General features: G+C 39.1%; 1 pseudogene; it reads right to left on the bottom strand.

The window, feature by feature from the left end:
- Positions 1–681: 681 nt before the first annotated feature.
- Positions 682–4283, bottom strand: LOC126586714 (uncharacterized; annotated as a pseudogene).
- Positions 4284–8891: the final 4608 nt, after the last annotated feature.

Here is an 8891-nt window from a genome sequence, read left to right as displayed (position 1 = left end):
TCGTGTCTTGGCAATCAAAGAAACAATGTTCAGTATCAAGAAGCTCAACTGAGGCTGAATATAAGGCTCTTGCCCATACCGCAGCTGATGTTGCTTGGATAAGGGGAATCCTAAATGATTTAGAAGTGTGTCTGCCTTCACCTCCCATAATTCATTGTGATAATATGTTAGCCATTGCCCTTACTGCAAATCCTGTTTTTCATTCTCGTATCAAACATCTTGATACTGACTTTCATTTTGTGAGAGAACGTGTTCAACAAGGAGATCTGAAGGTGGTTTACATTCCAACTGAAGATCAAACTGCGGATGTTCTTACAAAAGGTCTTCACAGCCCTGTCTTTCTTCGACATTGTTACAATCTTAGGTTGAGTACCCCAGCCACGATTGAGGGGGAATGTTGAGTATCATAAATCAATGGCTAGATGAACTGCCAACTCATTACAACATTCAAGGGTCAGATAGACAGCCAACTCAGCTTATGTTAGTTAGTTAGTTACGTGAATAGCTTACTAGCTAAGTTTGGATTCCATGTATAAATAACTGAATAACAGATATTGTAATTCAGTAAGGAATATAGACAAATCAATACAGTTTCTTTCTCTATTCTTTCTCTTCTTCTTTCTCTTTGAACTCTGCATCTTTCTGTGAGTTCTTCGAAGGTATTATTAGTGGTGTATTATCATTAACAACCTATGTACAACAAAAATGATTCACATGCTTTACTTCTCAGAACTTCATTTCTTACTTAACTATTCTTGTGGCTCATCACATTCTCCTCGTCCTGCATTCAGAAACACTTTGAAACTTCCTTTTAAAAATATAAAGACACAACTTTAATCAATTCAATACAAATATATTGAAACACTGAGCAGTAGAAACAATATTGAGACAAAAAGAGTTCATGGAAAGATCAAACAGCGAACAAATCATGATTTTTTTTATTAAATTTAGAAAACATACTAACAAATAACTAAATGAGTACCGACTAAAGCCCTTAAACTATTGTTGTAGAAATAAAGAGAAATACTTTAGAATAAAGTTGAGATAATTACGTAATGAAATAACTGATTAAGAAGCCATTAAATCCAAAATCTAGCCTCTTCTTCAACACCATATTTCAAGCATCCATGGCAATTTACAATCATCAAACACAGAAAAGATAAATCCCATATACAAACCCACACTAAAGGGTGCTTAATTTGTCCGAGAGGTATGCAATTCTAAGTATTGGGTTTACTTCATATTGTGTGAAATCCTACTTAGAGAATGTGGATAATTGTTGGTCTAATCATTAATAACAATCTCCATGCGATGTGCAAAACACTTTAAACGTTATCAACATAATATACGATCCGAGGTTAGAAACAGAACCCCCGAAATCACAAAAAGGGAATTCGAACACATTACCTATTTTTAAAACATAGTACGCAAAACACAAAATTACCAACCAAATGTAAATCGGGTGAAGAACTAACAGAAGATACAAATTAAAGAGAAGAAATAGGAAGAATAAAGAAAGATGGGCGTGCGTATGGAGGAGAGTGGAGTAGGGGCGGGAAGAGGAGGACTGCCGATTTCAATTTCCCTGAATTGGATGAACCGTTGAAGCAATTCCCCGATCGGACTCCCTGTTTTCCATGGACATTGTGGTTGCAGCTTGGGCTTCTGAGGAAAATTGGTGTGAATTTAACAAACTAAATCACCACAAAATCATCACGGATCTAAATAAAAAATATTAAAACTTTAGTATGCTTTTGCAGAGATCTAAGGGAAGTAGTAAAAAGGAGAGACCCACTTTTCCCCCTACCTTCCCTATGGTACAATACAAATATACACAGAGGCAAAGAGGGGCTGCGCCACCTGGTGATGGCGGTGGAAACCGGGCTGTGGTAACAACCCTTTTTTATGATCAGTCCCAAATTTTAGATAATGTACATTGCTTATCAAATTCCTATATATGGAAGCTTGCACGTTGCCATGGGAATGTGAAATAGATTATAAGTATTGTATATAACTATTAGAATGAGGACTAAATGTGTTATAAGCTTTGTGCGTATATATACAAAAACTATTTACACCAAACATGCACAACGCAGAAATGCTGATTATGAAAACATGCTTACCTATAAGACAAACAAATGTGACGTCAAATGCGTAAAAAAAGAGAATCACATACTTATTCCCAGTTCCCACTGTACTCAGACAGCTTGACCTGAAATCCAAAGCCAAATCTTTAATTGCAAAGAAACAAAGGGCTTATTAGCCATTTGAAAGCTCTTCTATGTGAAGCATTTATACTTTCAAGCGCTTTTCTAGAAATGTTTTTATTTAAAACATGTTTGAAGTTTCTATCAAAAGTCCAAATGCTCCCATAAAAACACATATAAGTGCTTCTTGAAGCATCTAACATTAACAGACCACAATCTGCAAAAATGAAAAGTGACTTGTACATGAAATTATGTTCACTAAAAAAACTACACTCTTCAACTTTAAAACGCAGGAAAATTGAATATTTTGATGGACATTTCAAAGACGATAATTAAACTACAGAGACTAATTATCTACAGAGACATAAGTACAATGCATGCATCCGTAGCTGGCAATCAAGAAGGCAAGAAAGAAGCTGTTGCAAAGCAAGTAATTAGACTTAGTAAATCTGTGCTATCAAGACACAAAAATCAGAGGTTCATTGTGAGCAATCTTACCTCAAAGCACATCACCCAGGTAGGTTCTATAGTATTATTTATACGCAGAAATGAAATTATACAAATAAGATAACAGCGAATGTAGTATGATTTATTAAATTAAAATTCAGTGTTTCACTCACTCTCTTTCAAATATGCAACCAAATCAACCAAAAATCATATTTTTTTTTCTGGCAATAAAAAATAAAAAAGATCAGACCTTTTTAAACCCAGAGTAAAACCCATTTACATATATCAGCTTTGTTCCAAACTGAAGATTCAAAATGGAGTAAAAGGAAAATAATGATTGGGCAAGGAAAAGAAAGAATTCTATACCTGAGCAGTGATGTAGAGTGTATACGGATGAAGTATTTTTTTAGATGAATACCTGTAGGAAAATCGAAACCAAATGAGATTACATAGCAGAAAAAAAATGACGGGAAAATAGATTAAGAAAAGCAATTAAAAATAAACATAGAGGATGAATGATGTTGTCCAATGTACTTAATTTCTCTTATAAAATATAAGACAACTATATAAATTTGTCGACCATATGAGAGCATCAAATTGGAATAAATTAATAGAGCCCTTAATTCTAAGTTGGTAATTTCATTGTCGTCGGTGTAAACTTGATGACATTATGCAATAACAATTTAATTCAATGGGCAATTTGATTTTGCAGATTAAAAAGAATATAAGAATACTGAAAGTTACTAAACCCCATCATAACATCCCATCAGTAAAGAACCAAAACCAAATGTAAATTGTAGTTTCTTATAGAGCATATCCAAAAGTAAATCCTCTTTCTCTGAGCATCCAAACAGAGCATTACCAAAACACCAAAAAAAAAATTAAAATTTGGATTTAGCAACTATCGGAAGTTAAAATAAATTAAAAAATAAATAAAAAAATAAAGAAATAACAATACAGAAAGAACAACAAAATACAACCATAAAAGAACGAAAAGAGTCCAGGGTGCGATTCGGACTGGAAGCTTCCTGAAACATTTTTCAGAGCATTAATGAACATATCCTTAAAAGACATAGTGCGGTATAAATTATGTCATATAGACATCACTTGGGAATGGGATTTAGTTTAGAGGCCAACCTTTCCATAATCAAGAAAAATGACGCGAAAACCAGAAGGTAGAAGAGGTGCATCATCAGCAAAAGAAGCATCGACTGGAGCAAAAGATAGTTGAGCACAGGAACCCAGTACCTACCACATTGTGAGTCCCCAACACTCTCAAATGCATAATTTTTCAACTTCTCGAGCCCAGCCCAAAATTTGAAACTAAATTTGTACCAAAAAACATTCAACAGTAAATTATATTCACAATGTCAACCGAAATTAGTAAAGAAGAGCAATATTAGCAAATATCAAGTACCAGTCAGACGGAATCCCGTTTTCTATAATCTTCAGCTCGTTTAGGAACCCTTTGATGCCTACACAGATGATATCCACAGTCATATCGAATCTTTTACTTATTTATGCAGACGAAACTCTCTCCTAACTTTCAACATAACAATTAACAATTAATTCCTTCAAAAGCAGAATTATAAAATTAAGAGCTCAAAATAATCTTATTACAACAACAACAACAAAGCTTTTTCCCACTAAGTGGGGTCGGCTATATGAATCCTAGAACGCCATTGCGCTCGGTTTTGTGTCATGTCCTCCGTTAGATCCAAGTACTCTAAGTCTTTTCTTAGAGTCTCTTCCAAAGTTTTCCTAGGTTTTCCTCTACCCATTCGGCCCTGAACCTTTGTCCCGTAGTCACATCTTCGAACCGGAGCGTTAGTAGGCCTTCTTTGCACATGTCCAAATCACAGGAACCGATTTTTTCTCATCTTTCCTTCAATTTCGGCTACTCCTACTTTACCTCGAATATCCTCATTCCCAATCTTATCCTTTCTCGTGTGCCCACACATCCCACGAAGCATCCTCATCTCCGCTACACCAATTTTGTGTACGTGTTGATACTTCACTGCCCAACATTCTGTGCCATACAACATCGCTGTCCTTATTGCCGTCCTATAAAATTTTTCCTTGAGCTTCAGTGGCCGACGACGGTCACACAACACGCCGGATGCACTCTTACACTTCATCCATCCAGCTTGTATTCTATGGTTGAGATCTCCATCTAATTCTCCGTTCTCTTGCAAGATAGATCCTAGGTAGCGAAAACGGTCGCTTTTTGTGATCTTCGCTAGATTGCTCCGGTCATTAGTGTGGATAAGTATATAAATGAATAGAGATAGGAAAGCAAACACAAGATGTACGTGGTTCACCCATATTGGCTACGTCTACGGAAAAGAGGAGTTCTCATTAATTGTGAAGGGTTTACACAAGTACATAGATTCAAGCTCTCCTTTAGTGAGTACAAGTGAATGATTTAGTACAAATGACATTAGGAAATATTGTGAGAGAATGATCTCGTAATCACGAAACTTCTAAGTATCGGAGTGTGGTATCGTCTTGACTTACCTTATCTGTCTCATAGGTAGATGTGGCATCTTCTCTGGAAGTACTCTTTCTCCATCCAGGGATGGTATCTTTAACTGGTGGAGATGCACAAGGTAATGTATCAATTTCACTTGAAGCTTACTTGTAGTTTCAGGCTTGGTCAAGCGAGATACAAACCATATAGTAGGAGTTCCCCAAGTCGGATCTGCTGAAAGAGGTGACATACAAGGTAAGCAATCAGAGCTCCGGCTGATTGTTCACATTCTCCCTATCTTGCAGGCAGCATGAAGGATAAAGAGAAGAAAAATGAGAAGAAATGATATGGGATACTTTTGCTTTTGAAGAAGTAACTTTCCACAGGCTTATTCTTGAACTAAGCTGGAGGGTTTTCTGGTTTCCTCCAGAGTATAAGGCCGACTGAAGAATTTGAGGGTCAAAACAAGTCCATCAAATCTAGAGTACGTTCGACCCTGCTGATATGAGATACTTTTGCTTTTGACAAAGTCGTGGATGTATCGGCACGTGTGCTGTTACGCTTGTCTCCACATACTTCCTTGTATCCTTCTCACTTGCCCTATATATTTCTCAGGCAGATGCGGTATCTTCCCTGGAAGCATAAGATGTTGAAGATGAGTACTCGAGAGCAATGCCAAGTAAGTAATCAGGTAAGGGGTTCCAGGCAGTCAGTTCCTGGCTGGAAGCTTGATTCCAAGTGCTAACTGATTGCTCTCTTTCTCCTTGTCTTGCAGGTAAGAACAAGGCCAAATGAAAAGACAGGGAAAAAGCATGATATGGGATACTCTTGCTTTTAACCCTGATGATATGAGATATTCTTGCTCTAGTATAGCTTGTTTGCAGAGGTATTATCGGGGGGAAAGAAAGCTGAATATTTCAAAAGGCTTCGTTGGGAGTGCCCTCTTAGATATGAGGAAGGGTTGAGCATTTTTGCAGGTCTGCCTGTCCGTTGGGGATGGAAGTCGACATATATAGGAGTCTCCCTAACAACAAGTAGTAATGTTATTCCTTTACCCTGCTTGGTCATAGCACGGTAGTGGGAGCTGCCAGCTTCACATGTTTTAACTCTATCAGAGCACTTTGAAAAAGTGGTCTGTGGTATCTGGAAAGCTGATGTTGCGTGTGAAGATTACAGACAAGCTTTATCCAAGGAGATCCGGCTCTTGAAGTTGGGAAAGTGGTGCCTCTTCGGTTTTCAAACAAGCAATCCTATCGGGGATCTAGCTCTCGAGATTCGAAGAACGATGCCTCTTCGATTTTTGAGAAAGCAATCATGCTGGGGGTCTGGCTCTCGAGATTCGGAGAGCGGTGTCTCTTCGATTTTTAAGAAAGTAATCATGTTGGGAGTCTGGCTCTCGAGATTTGGAGGGCGGTGCCTCTTCGATTTTGGAGCAAGCAATCTTGTTGGGAGTGTTTTCTCGAATGTAAGTAAAGGTTGGGCATGTTTACTAGTCTACCTTGCCACGAAGCACAGAGGTTGACACACAGGGACTTTCCAATTATCTAGTAATGGTACTGTTCCTTTACCCTCTCTTCGATTTTTGAGAAAGTAATCATGTTGGGAGTCTGGCTCTCAAGATTCGGAGGACGGTGCCTCTTCGATTTTGGAGCAAGCAATCTTGTTGGGAGTGTTTTCTCGAATGTGAGTAAAGGTTGGGCATGTTTGCTAGTCTACCTTGCCACGAAGCACAAAGGTTGACACACAGGGACTTTCCAATTATCCAACAGTGGTACTGTTCCTTTACCCTTGTGGGTAATAATATGGTAGCTAGACCTTCAAAATTTATGTGTCTAAACTTTGTTAGTGCTGTTTCTTTGCTATTCTTTTACCCTTCTTGGTTAGAGCGATGCAGTGGGAGCTGCAAGCTTCACGTGTCTCAACTTTGGCAGAGAACTTTGGCAAAGTTATCTGTGGTACCCATGAGCTACTGTTGCGTGTGGGAAGTGGGTGATTGAACAGTAAGATTCATGTGATTTCTACTTCACCAGAAGTCTTCGACAGAATGCCCATAATTTCCGCAAAGTTGAGTGTGCGTGTGACAGGTGCTGGCAAGGCTGGAAAAGTAGGTGCCTCTTCGATTTCTGAGATCGGCCCTCGTGGTCTCTGAGCAGCCCAGCTTTTGAGAAAGCAAGCGCCTCTTCGATTTCTGAGATCGGCCTTCGTGGTCTTTGAGCAGCCCAGCTTTTGAGAAAGCAAACGCCTCTTCGATTTCTGAGATCGACCCTCGTGGTCTCTGAGCAGCCCAGCTTTTGAGAAAGCAAATGCCTCTTCGATTTCTGAGCAGGCGCCTCTTCGATTTTTGAAGCTCCGTCGAGTGTAGATTTTTATAGGGGCTGGCATTAAGTTCCAAAGCACACTTGAATCTCCACCAGTAGAAACTCCATTCTTGCACTTCTAAGATCTTGATTTCTCCGACCTCTTCTCTCTTCAACACCTTTGAAAATGTTTGGCCCCTCCGACCGTCGTTTTAACTTGAACCTTGTTGAAGAGGCAACCCTGCCTTCTCCAGACAACATATGGCGCCCATCCTTCGTCTCCCCTACTGGTCCTCTTACCGTTGGGGATTCCGTGATGAAGAATGATATGACCGCTACGGTGGTGGCCAAGAACCTTCTCACTCCCAAAGATAACAGACTACTTTCCAAATGGTCTGATGAGTTAGCTGTTAAGGATTATCTGGCTCTCAGTGTTCAGTGTGCAGGTTCTGTGTCTAATATGGCCCAAACCCGCCAAGTTGAATCATTGGCGGCTGAAGTGATGAGTCTCAAAGAGGAGATTAGAGGGCTCAAGCATGAGAATAAACAGTTGCACCGACTCGCACATGACTATGCTACAAACATGAAGAGGAAGCTTGACCATATTAGACATTAAGTGATGAGTCTCAAAGAGGAGATTAGAGGGCTCAAGCATCATCATCTCCGCTACACCCATTTTGTGTACGTGTTGATGCTTCACCGCCCAACATTTTGTGCCATACAGCATCGCCGACCTTATTGCCATCTTATAAAATTTTCCCTTGAGCTTCAGTGGCATACGGCGGTCACACAACACGCCGGATGCACTCTTCCACTTCATCCATCCAGCTTGTATTCTATGGTTGAGATCTCCATCTAATTCTCCGTTCTTTTGCAGGATAGATCCTAGGTAACGAAAACGGTCGCTTTTTGGTATTTCTTGATCTCCGATCCTCACCCCTAACTCGTTTTGGCCTCCATTTGCACTGAACTTGCACTCCATATATTCTGTCTTTGATCGGCTTAGGCGAAGACCTTTAGATTCCAACACTTCTCTCCAAAGGTTAAGCTTTGCATTTACCCCTTCCTGAGTTTCATCTATCAACACTATATCGCCTACAAAAAGCATACACCAAGGAATATCATCTTGAATATGTCATGTTAACTCATCCATTACCAACGCAAAAAGGTAAGGACTAACACCCTAGAACAATGAAATGTGTCTCACTCTCTAGAAGTCACGCCGGCAAATGCTAGCTTCTTCCCTCCGACGTCATTTTCGACTGTAATCAACCACCAATCGTACAGACATACCTTCAAAAATTCAAAAGTGTCAAGTGGTCCAACCTCCTCAGAATTTCCAATCCCAAAATCAAAAAATTAATATATTAACATTGTACCTTAACAAACCCACAAATTTGCAGTCAAAGAAAATTAATACAATATCTCCAAAAAATAATCAAAAGACAGAAAAATAAGAAATTTTTTATT

Source organism: Malus sylvestris, chromosome 10, assembly GCF_916048215.2.
Source record: "Malus sylvestris chromosome 10, drMalSylv7.2, whole genome shotgun sequence".
NCBI lineage: Eukaryota > Viridiplantae > Streptophyta > Magnoliopsida > Rosales > Rosaceae > Malus > Malus sylvestris.
The sequence above is the reverse complement of the archived record's forward strand: the minus strand, read 5'-3'. Positions and strand labels throughout refer to the sequence as shown.